The sequence below is a fragment of the Arachis hypogaea genome, chromosome 18 (genome assembly GCF_003086295.3).
Source record: "Arachis hypogaea cultivar Tifrunner chromosome 18, arahy.Tifrunner.gnm2.J5K5, whole genome shotgun sequence".
Taxonomy (NCBI): domain Eukaryota; kingdom Viridiplantae; phylum Streptophyta; class Magnoliopsida; order Fabales; family Fabaceae; genus Arachis; species Arachis hypogaea.
This window is the reverse complement of record NC_092053.1, coordinates 125,520,236-125,531,842: the sequence shown is the minus strand read 5'-3', so window position 1 is coordinate 125,531,842 and position 11,607 is coordinate 125,520,236.

Below are 11,607 nucleotides of genomic sequence, written 5' to 3'. Positions count from 1 at the left end.
TTAGAATGAAAGTAATGTGATTAAGTGTAATTTACTTAGATGTGATTAAAAAATAATTGAATAACTATGCACGGTAAAAAATTGATATTATTGAAGGATAAAAGTAAAATTTATTTCTATGTATCGTTTTTGTCTCCAACGCTTTTGTCCTATTTAAATCCCTAATGTTTCAAAATCGTCTCAATTTTGTTATGCTGTCAATTCTATTAATAGATCCCTAGCGGCAGGACAACATTTTGCCAATTGTAAAATGTTAGGGATAACTTTACGACTTACCCCAAATGTTAGGGACAAAAACCATAATTTACTCTTTCTTATTTTATAAATTATTATTTATTATTCATTTGTCTTATCTTTAATATTCTATCTTCAATTTTTTTAATTTTATTTTGATTTACATACCTTAATCTTATTTTTTTTAATACTAAGATTAATAATTAGTGCATAATCTATCATCAATTTATTTTTTAATTACTCAATTCTATAATTATAATTGTTTATTAATCTTTTTAATTATCAATTTATTCATCATTTATCCATCTCTTTGATTATTAATTTTTGTTTATCATCATGTAATCTTCATAGTTGCATAAAATAGAGACCAATCGATTTTTTTATAGTAATAATAGATTGGTTCATGAAACTGTAAAAGAATCCTTTTTATTTTACGTCGTTCAGTTGATTGTTTTGATCTCAAAATCAATTGGTTAGTAAATAAATTTTTTTAGTTTGCAATTTCTAGCTAAGACAATCAATTCTATTATTCATGAAATCCATTGAGTAATGAAAAAATATGTTTTTTTCTTTAAACCAGTCAATTGTTTTACTAAAACAATCAATCAGTGAATAAAATATGTTTTTACGATAAAAAATAAGTTTCGTACAAGTCAATTAATTGTATGTATTATTTCATCTCCAGTGCTTGCTTTGTCATCCTCTTTATAATTCACTTGTTTTTTTGTTTGTAGTTTGCGTGGTTGTGAAAGTTTTGTTTCTTTCATATTTTGGAATTAATGTGCCTTTAAGATCAGGGGCTGAGCCAGATAAAATATTAGAGGGGGCCAAAAATATTTACACAATAAAATAAGACTAAAATAAAATTTTAAGAGAGGGACTAAACTGAAATTTACATATAATTTACATGTAAAAAATTAAAATTGGGGGGCCATCGTCCCCCTTTCTATGTATGTAGTTCCGCCCCTGTTTAAGATCCCCTATTGCTCTCTTGAGTCTACCGTGATAAGAAATAAATGTGGCATGTGCTATACTCTGTACAATCTTTAATTCGGTTAAGATTCTCTATTTAAAATTTATATAAACTTTAGTGATGATTTCACTATCTTTAGTTAAATTATAAAATAAAAAACATGAAAAAAACAAAAAATGTGGAAAGACAATTTTATGAAAATAAATTCTCAAAAGTACAAGTTTATTTCAAAAACTTGAAGATGCACCACAAATATCACAATGAAATTGGCCAGAGGAGGAGCATATGGAAAGAGGTTACAAGTTTAAGGGGTAGTTTTTGGCAGAGATGCTAATAGCATGAGTGAGCGAGTAGAAGTAGATATTGATGATACTTTGAGAATTATATTGTATAATGTAGATCTTAAATCTTAATTCATGTATTGTATATGAATTAAGATAAGTAAATCCTTGTGATTTTATATTCTTCCCACTAATTGAGTTAAGAAATAAAGAAAAAAATTCAATCGATTATATTATATTTCTAATCGATTTTTTTTATATTATTTATTTTTTATTAATCAATTGGTGTCAAATAAATAACAATAAATACGATTTTTTTAATTTTTACAGATATAATAGATAAAAAAAATTCATCGATTCACTTTGTCAAAATATTTATGAAAATTATGATTAATAGAAAATCTATTTTGTTATTGTTTCTATTTGTTAATAAACATAAATGATGAATAATAAAATAATAATTATAAAATAAAAAATAGATTTTAAAATTAAAAAATAAATAAAAGAATAATTTATAAATAAAATTAAATAAAAATTATTTAACAATTATTTAGCCATTATTAACAAAATTTAAAAAATATATTTTATTATTAGAACCATTATTAATAAAATTTAAAAAATATATTTTATTATTAGAACCATTCAATAATTAAGTGAGTTCTATAATGTAGAAAGGAGAGAATTTTTACATTTATAGATATGTTTGTTGGCTCGTTAGAAAACTTGACAAGTGTTTAAAAGAGGACAAAAATCTGCACTCTTTGTAGGAAAAGTACAGGGGTCTTGTTTCTTTTGCAAGTGGTTAGTTCAAAATTTTGATTGACTAATTAGGCTGATTTTTTTTTATATAGAAAAAATATTTATATTTTTTTTTGGAAATGAGATTATTTGATATAATTACAGATGAGTAGATTTTGTAGGTGATAAGTCAACATGTGGGGGGGTGTGTTAAGAGGAGCATGTTGAACACGTGAGAGCGTGCTGGACATGTGGCAGCATCCTGGCCAACACGTGAGGGGCGTGTTGGATACGTGACAACATATTGGCCAACACGTAGGAGGCATATTGAATGATTTCCATAATACTGTAATACACTTCAAACATCAATATTCAATCATATGCAAAACACTATCTCCATTTCCATATTAAAAATAATTTCTGGACTAATTATACTAATTAAAATTAAATATAATAAGATGATAATAGGCCTCACCACAAAATTATTTTTTTTTCATTGATCTTTAACAACTACAAAAAAAGGCTTCAGCTTATATATTTTATTTTGTTTGAACTTTGAATCATCTTAATCTTTTAATAAACTAACTTATTATTTTTATTTTTAATCCATATTTATTATTGTTATTACTATTATAGTAAATTTTGTTAGATCCAAATAAAGGTTTAATTATTCTGTTGGTTCTTATAATTTTATAAAATTTTTAATTAGGTCTTTATAATTTTTTTCTTTTAATTTGATCTCTGCACTAAATTTTCTTTTCAATTAGGTCCTTTTTAACAGTAATTGGTTTAATTGTATAAAGACTTAACTAAAAAAAAATGGGTATAAGGACCTCATAAAAGGAAAAAAAAGTATAGAGATCTAATTGAAAAAAAAATTAAAATAAAGACTCAATTAAAAAAAATATAAGAAGCTAATTAAAAATTTCATAAAATTATAGATATCAATAAAATAAATAAGCTCCAAATAAAAGACATATTCATTATATTATATTGTAAGCCAAAATACAATTGCAATGTATTCTAAAAATACGACTCACATATTACATAATTAGTCATACTAATAATATATGTTTGTAATTAATTTTCTCTTTTTTTATATTATGAGCAATGCATGTTGAATGATCTTTTTATTATTAAAATAAAATCAATTACACTAATTTTTGCTAGCATCTAAATTCACTAAATACATTTAATTAAATTAATAGTTAACAATAAAAAATACCACTTATCATATTGTTATTTACAATTTTTAAATTTTGTGACGGTGAATATATTTTTAAGACAATTTAATAATATAAAATTTATGACACAAATTTTTTTTATTAGATATATCATATAACCGTTTATTTTTAAACAATATTGCCATATAAACTAATTTACTATATATTTTATAAATAAAAAATAAATTTAGATTAAATGGTTAATACTTGATACATGTGTTTCTTTTATTGGTTTGGCAATTTATGATCTTTTTAGTATAGCTAGTATATATTTTCGTATCCTATACGGGATAATACATAAAATTATATAAATTTTTTTTACTAAAATTTAAATAAAAAATATCTATAGTAATTATTATTATTATAAATATTTTACAAATTAAAAATATTAAAAATAATTAATATTTGTTTTAATTAATTTGGATTGGGTGAATGATCATCTCATTTATCTATTTAAGCAAGTATTTAGAGTTCAAATCTCTCTTTGTGTATATAACAATCTATTAGTTAGTGACAGACCTTGATAAATAGAGCATTAATATCTGATGGACTAGTCATCGACTTGTCGAGTTAGGAAATTCGTAGAAAAAAATTGTATTTGTCTTTAAAATAGATTAATTTTCTATCAATAGCAATACTTATGGACTTTTGTTTTGTTGAAATTTACTTTGGACAATCTTATTTGTTGGTATCATATTCATTCTTGAAGTCAAAACAATATGATCAGTGTTCTTACTTGTTAAAACTTCACATTTTATGAAATAATTTCTAAATTTTCAAATTCATAAACTTATGTCATTACAAAAGTTATTAGATCGATTGATTAATATTTCTTGGTAACATAGTGTACCGAAACACCATCGTTGAGTATTAGTTAGTGTGAAGAGAAACCAATAACAACTTTTGTTATTCAATATATAATTTATGGAAAAGTCCAGGGACCAGCAACTTTTTCAAATTCTGGCCAGCATGTAACCAGCAAAAAAAAATGAGTCATTGAATAAAATCTCACACCATTAAAATTATCATTGATGGCTATTTGATGGCTATAAATTACAAAAGTTGCTGGTCTTCTAGTACTCCTCTATAATTTATTCTATTGAAAAATAAATAAATATTTTCTAAACTTGTAAATACATTTTTTTTAATTTCTTATATTATTTTATTTGACAATATTTACCATTAAAAAATAACAAATGATCATACTATTTTACAATATATATGATGTACAAAGTAATTTCTTATCTTAAAATTAATTCTGGTTAGTGAGATAAAATTTAAAATATATTTTTATTTTCTTACTCAAATTTAAATTTAAATTTAGAATTGATTAACAATTTTTTTTTAATTTCAATAAAAAAATAAATTGGTTCGATACAAAATATTGAGCATTTAATAATTTTAATCAATTAAATTTTAATTACCAAAAATTGGATTAAAAATTATCAATGTATTAATTATTTATTTTTTTAACATAATTAATGTATAATCTATTGAGGATTGATTTATTATCCAAAATTTTTTTTATAAACTTTGTAATATGTGAAAATAGTGATCTTATTTTTTATTATTATTTAAAAAATTCTTCATAATTTTTTAATTATGTAATCAACTTAATTCATAACCTTTATTATTGCTTTTATACTAAAAAAATATCAATTTATATTATTTACATATTTTTTTACTACTAATAAATAAATAAGTATTTGCACTATTATTCTTATTGTCCTAGATAATGACTTAAATTACTTATTTTGTATGTTAAATAATATTTTATATGTTAAATTTATTAAATATTAAGATAAAAAAATTGTTCAATAAATTATATAAATAGTCATTACAGAAAAGAAAAAAATTATATATCATATATAATAATCCTTGATATATATAGTGTCATGTATATATTAAGATTATCTATTTTAATTATGTGAGTAATTATTGTTTTTTTTTTTCATTACATTAGAAAATAATATTTAAAACTAAAAAAAGAGATAATTAATTTTTTTTAATTTGAATTAAAAATATCTTATAAATATATCCAACTTTTATATATACTAAGTGTTATAATATTAAATAGTATAGTATTTGTTATAACAATGACTTAAAATATTAATCCAAGATATATTTAGGTCTAGTAAGACCTCAATGCAAGCAAGATCAACTAAAATTTATTGTTAGGGTCCCAAATTCGACTTAGGTTCATTACCTTAAATGCCCAACGCAGATGAAGTCCACGCATCCCCTCTTAAATCGGCTAAGATTAGATTCTGTTGCTAGTTATATATGGTAATGAGTACTCAGGGGAGCGTGAGAAGCTCCTTCCCATCCCTCACTCCTATTTTAAAAAAATGTCCCATTCCTTCTCTGTCATTGCAAGTCCCTGTTTAATTACCCCTTAGGGAACGCAAATCTCCTCGAGTATCTACGAATATTCTTTGAAAACTTTTGAAAAAAATTAACATAAAAAGACATAATATAATAATCACAAAATAATCGATTCAATATAATTCAACACAATTTATAACATATTCGTTATGAAAAATAACATTTCAAAAGGAGAAAACATAAAATCATATTCCAACATAATAACATAACATAATTTTTTGGGACGATACTGAGCGACGTAGTGACGGACTTGAGAGGCAGAGAAAGTGAGTTAGAGAAAGAGAGGATCGAGGCTGAGAATGAATCTAGAAGAAAAAGGAAGAATTTGAATTAGATGCAGAAATTGAGGTTACTAAATTCAAGAAATGGATTTATGTATATATAAATTAGGATAAATTAAAAATTTTATATTCGCGTATATTTAATAGGTTTTATGGTACAAGTACTTATGTCCATGTCCCCATTAGAGTGACAAACAAAAAAGCCCGCTCTGTCTTGCCAAAAGTCCGCCATCTGGTAGGCTGGCCTGCCCGCCTCGCCTAGTAAGGCAATCCTGAATTTCTCTCCCGCCCCGCCTAATGGTATGCCGGTGGATTGGCATGCTCTCCTTTTTTTTATAAACCACTAAATATTAAACAATATATATAATTTCACAACAATTTTAATAAATTTATAATTCCTAAAAACATAAAAAAATTATAATATTTAAATTCACACACATTAAAGTCTTTATAATTATAAATATGTAATAAACATAATTATAAACCAATATAAAAGTAACTGAAATTTAATTGCCAATATAAAAGTAACATATAATATCATTTCGTAATCAAATAAGTGTTTAATCAAAGAATTGAATATTTATATAATAATATAACAAAATAAATTAAAGTTTGAGTTTAACAATAGCAAATACTCAACTTTAAATTTTCATAAATTAATTTACTTTTGATAAAGTGAATTGCACAATAAAAAAATTCATAAAAAAAAATTCATATATTAAAGTAGAAAATAATTTATTTATAAATACAAAATTAAAAAAATTATTCTTAAAAGTTGAATATATAGGTAAAAAAATAAATTATAACTTACAAAAATTATCTCTAGAATTTATTACAATAAATAATAAAATTGTAAAAGTCATGTATTTATATAAATTAAATTATATTAAATTATAAGATATTTAGATATTTAATCAACCTAATTAATTAGTTTGTAATTGATTTGATTTAATAATTTAAAAAAATTGAATAACCCTTTTTAGAAATATACCAATCTAAATAATATAGATAATATAGATTGAAGATAAGAAAAATATAACTAAATTATATAATACAACATTCTATTCCTAAAAATTTATTTTATAGCAGATTTAATGCCAAAATATTTATCATCATCTGTGGTATAACCTAATTTCACAATTATTTAAACGTTATTTTTATAAAAAAATCGTATTATTTATTTTGAAAAAAATATTTATTCACTATTATAATTTAAATAGAATATAAAATAGATATTAAACCAATTTCTTTTAATAATTACTTAGTCACAAATATTCATAAAAAACATGAGATTTAAGAGCATACAAACTTACAAAGTAAATATAATACCTGCAACTTTTACATTACCATGATAAGATGATTATCATAAGTCTTTTTAGCATAAATTAAACAAAATAACATATAATAATAAAGAAACAATCAAATCCGAAAAAGTTATATAACACCTATCATACACTACGATTGTTAGTATTGAGGAAGTTTTAACCATTTATTCTTTTATTAGCTGTCTTTTTATATACGAATATGTTAAGAATTAAACTTATGCTTCAACCTTTCAAAATCCCATATATTCTTGCCAAACACAATATTATTATTATTTTTTAATAGAAACCATTGAATAGAAGAACCGTTGGTAAAAATATGAGATTCTCTTATAATATGTATGACTTTTTATGATAATAAATTAAAAATAAAAAGCATAAAATAATATTGTGTATATTTAAGTTAATTTTAATCTTTTTTAATAATCAGATTTGTCATAACGTAATTGATAAATAATGACAGTTAATACGGATTGGATATGTTTTGAGTATACTATACATTTTATAGTTTTGTACGAAACAATATTAATTTTAATTTATATATTTATTATTGGGTATTAAAAATAAAAAGTATTTGTATTATTAGCATTTTTTAAATTTTCATCAATTCAGGACCGTGATTAAGCCTAAAAGATCATCTACCTCGTTGGAAATAAATGTAATCCAATCAATTTTTATCTGATAATGCTATACATTCGCATAATCATAGAAGAATTAACTTTAGCGAGATAACAATATGGTATTTAGTTACTACATGAATATTTTTATATATAGAATTATCAATCAATTATGTATGACTTCTGATAAAAATAATACAACATGGATATTATTTGTTAGGTAAAAATAACATATTGACAAAGAAAATTAATTACAATGGGTATATTCATTTCAAAAAATATTTTTCTATGTAATACTATAAAAAATATCATGGACACCCTGAATTATTAGAGGTTCAACTTCCATCGACAGCGGTAGAATGCCTAAATTGAGACATTTTTAAACTATAATATTTATCAAACAAACAATTAATGAAACACTCATCCATACCTTCTCATTTTGAGTACATTTATACATAAAAAAAAAGTTGAAACAGCAGAAGCAATAAAAATGATAATTTTTTTTATAATTTTGTGTGACTATCTATATATAGAACACCAGAAGACCATGATTATCTAACAAAATTAATTTTATTTATTGCATTCAATTTGAATAATTAAAAAATTATTTTATTTTAATTTAGTCCTTAATTCACATGATTTAAATTTAGCTCAATAAATATGATTTGATTTAATTTAATTATTTGTGAAAAATATTTCGAGAACATATTTTATTCATATATTTATTATTTTAATGATTAATTAATTAATTTAATTTAATTAATTAATACAGATAATTAGTATAATTAATTTGATTGAATAAATTAAAAAAATAAATTAAAAATACTAATAGAACATTAAAAGAAATAAATTAAAAAATACTACCAAATCGAATTGATATAAATTATAATAAATTATATGATATTTAAATATCTAATCAAATTAATTAGTTGATATAGTTAATTTATCATAATAAATTGTATTTAATGAGTTAAAAGAAACAAATTGCTAAACACCCTCATAAGCATGTCATGTCAATTATATCATTAAGTACGAAAACCTGATTTTTATATAATAGAATAGATAATAAATAGAATATATGAGAATATGATATGTGACATATTTTAATTATGAAATTAGTATTATATAATAGATTTTTTCTGAATTCTTATTGCTTGTTCGTTGCTAATTTTTATATAATTACTTAATAATTTTCGCCTATAAAACTATTAACTACCTAATATTATGATTTAATTAATAAAAATGATGATATTAATATTTTTTTCATAAGTCTTGTTATTATTTATAATTAGAAAATAGCCATAAATAAATTTATTTCCTTAATGAATGTTAATTTTGTTGTCAAATTCTATATTATCTTTAAAATTTTAGCGTAATTGAGTCTAATTTTTACATTTTGAAATGAATTTACTCAAAAAAATTAATATGTAAATCACATTATTATTACAAAATTACTTTTTTAATATAATTAGTGGTGCTTATTTGAACTATTAAATTTAGCTTCTAATGATATTAAAGTCAACCTATTTTATTATCTTATACCTTCAAAGAATTTACAAGACTGACATAAAAATATAACAATTGAAAAAAAATTTATTACAATGGGTATATTCATTTTAATAAATATTCTTCTATCTAATAGTATAAAAAAATACATTAGCCACTTTGAATTGCTATAGGTCAACTTCTATCCACAATAGTAGAATATTTAAATTGAGATATATTCATCAAATAAATAATCAATAAAACACTCATCTGTACTTTTTCATTTTGGATATATTTATATATAAAATAAATTATACATAAAGAAAAAAAAGAAGAAAAAAAAGAGTTGAAATAGCAAAAGCGATAAAAATTACTATTCTTATAATTTTGTGTGACCATCTATATATAATAGACCAGACAACTATGATTATCTAACAAAATTAATTTGTATTTATTGCACTCAACTTGAATAAGTAAAAAATTATCTTATTTTAATTTAGTTCTTAATTCACATCATTTGAATTTAGCTCCAATATATATGATTTGATTTGATTTGATTTAATATTAATTGAAAATATCTCAATTGTCTATTTTATTCATAAATTTATTATTTTAATGACTAATAAATCAATCAAATTTATTAATTAATAGGCACAATAAATTTGGTTTAATAAATTAAAAAATATTAACAGAATATTAAAATAAATAAATTAAAAAATACTACCAAATCAAATTGATATAAATTATAATAAATTATATGATATTTAAATATCTAATCAAATCAATTAGTTGATATAGTTAGTATATCGTAAAAACTTATATTTAATGCGTTAAAAGAAATAAATCGAGAAACATTCTCAAAAACATGCTACGTCAACTCCATCATTAAGTGGAGAAATCCAATTTCTATATAATAGAATAGATAAATCACAGTTTAGACTGAGTCGTTATTTTTCGAACAATAATAAAAAAGAAATCCAGCTTATGCTGAGGTCTATTATTATGTCAATATAATTAGTCATAATGAAAATAATTACTCACCTAAATTCTATGCCAAAAAAGAGAGTTTTTTTGTAACATTCCTGCGAAGAGTACAAATTTTGTCTCCCTCTCTAAATACTTGTCAAATTCTCCCATCAACCAACACATATCTATAAATGTAAAAATTCTCTCCTTTTAAAACCATAGAACTCACCTAATAATTAATAGTCTAAACGTTATGAGACTTACAATCCTTTGTCTAAAAACTTCTCAAATCAAAGCACAAAAACTCGAATGAACCCTAAAAAGCAAAGAAACAGACAGATTATTCAAGGTAATGAGTTCGATTCTTTCTCATTTTATTACTTTCAATATATACACATGCAATCACTTCGCATTCTTTCATATAGCAAATTCATAATTATCTTGTACACAAATGACAATGCTTCATTGCCTGATTTTTTAGCTTTCAACCTGCTCTTATATAGGGTGCTAACAAAGTCCCTGAACGGGGTTCCCCTCCTCTCGAAGAGATAGCCTGAGAGCGGAATCACTCGGTATCCGAGTCTTTTAGCATACTTTAACTCCCCTCCTCTCAAAGAGATAGCCTGAGAGCGGAATCACTCGGTATCCGAGTCTTTTAGCATATTTTAACTCCTCGCTATAGTACACACCAATGAATTCCCCAGTAGAAAAGATTAGAGTGTTATTCTTATCCCAATAGGGAAGAAAGGGCCTCTTGATAGTCTTTGGGCATTCAACATATGCATCAATAAAGGAAGTTGGCGCCTACATAACAGGTTGCTTGCTTACTAAGCCATCTTGGCTTTTCGCTCCTCCAGTTCGATTATTATTATTTTATTGACTTATTATTATAAAAACAACTCACTATCAAAATGAAAGACGATCGATTATCAACCCAAGAAGATAGAGAGTCCCACATACGAAAAAGGGTCACAAATAGAGTTGAACCAAGTAACATTGCAACGGCATAATGATAGTAGGGTCGGGATATCCCCGCCCTCCGAACCGGATGTGAAGGTCTCCCCCTCATCCGGCTCTCTGTAGGGGAATCCCCACTCACAGC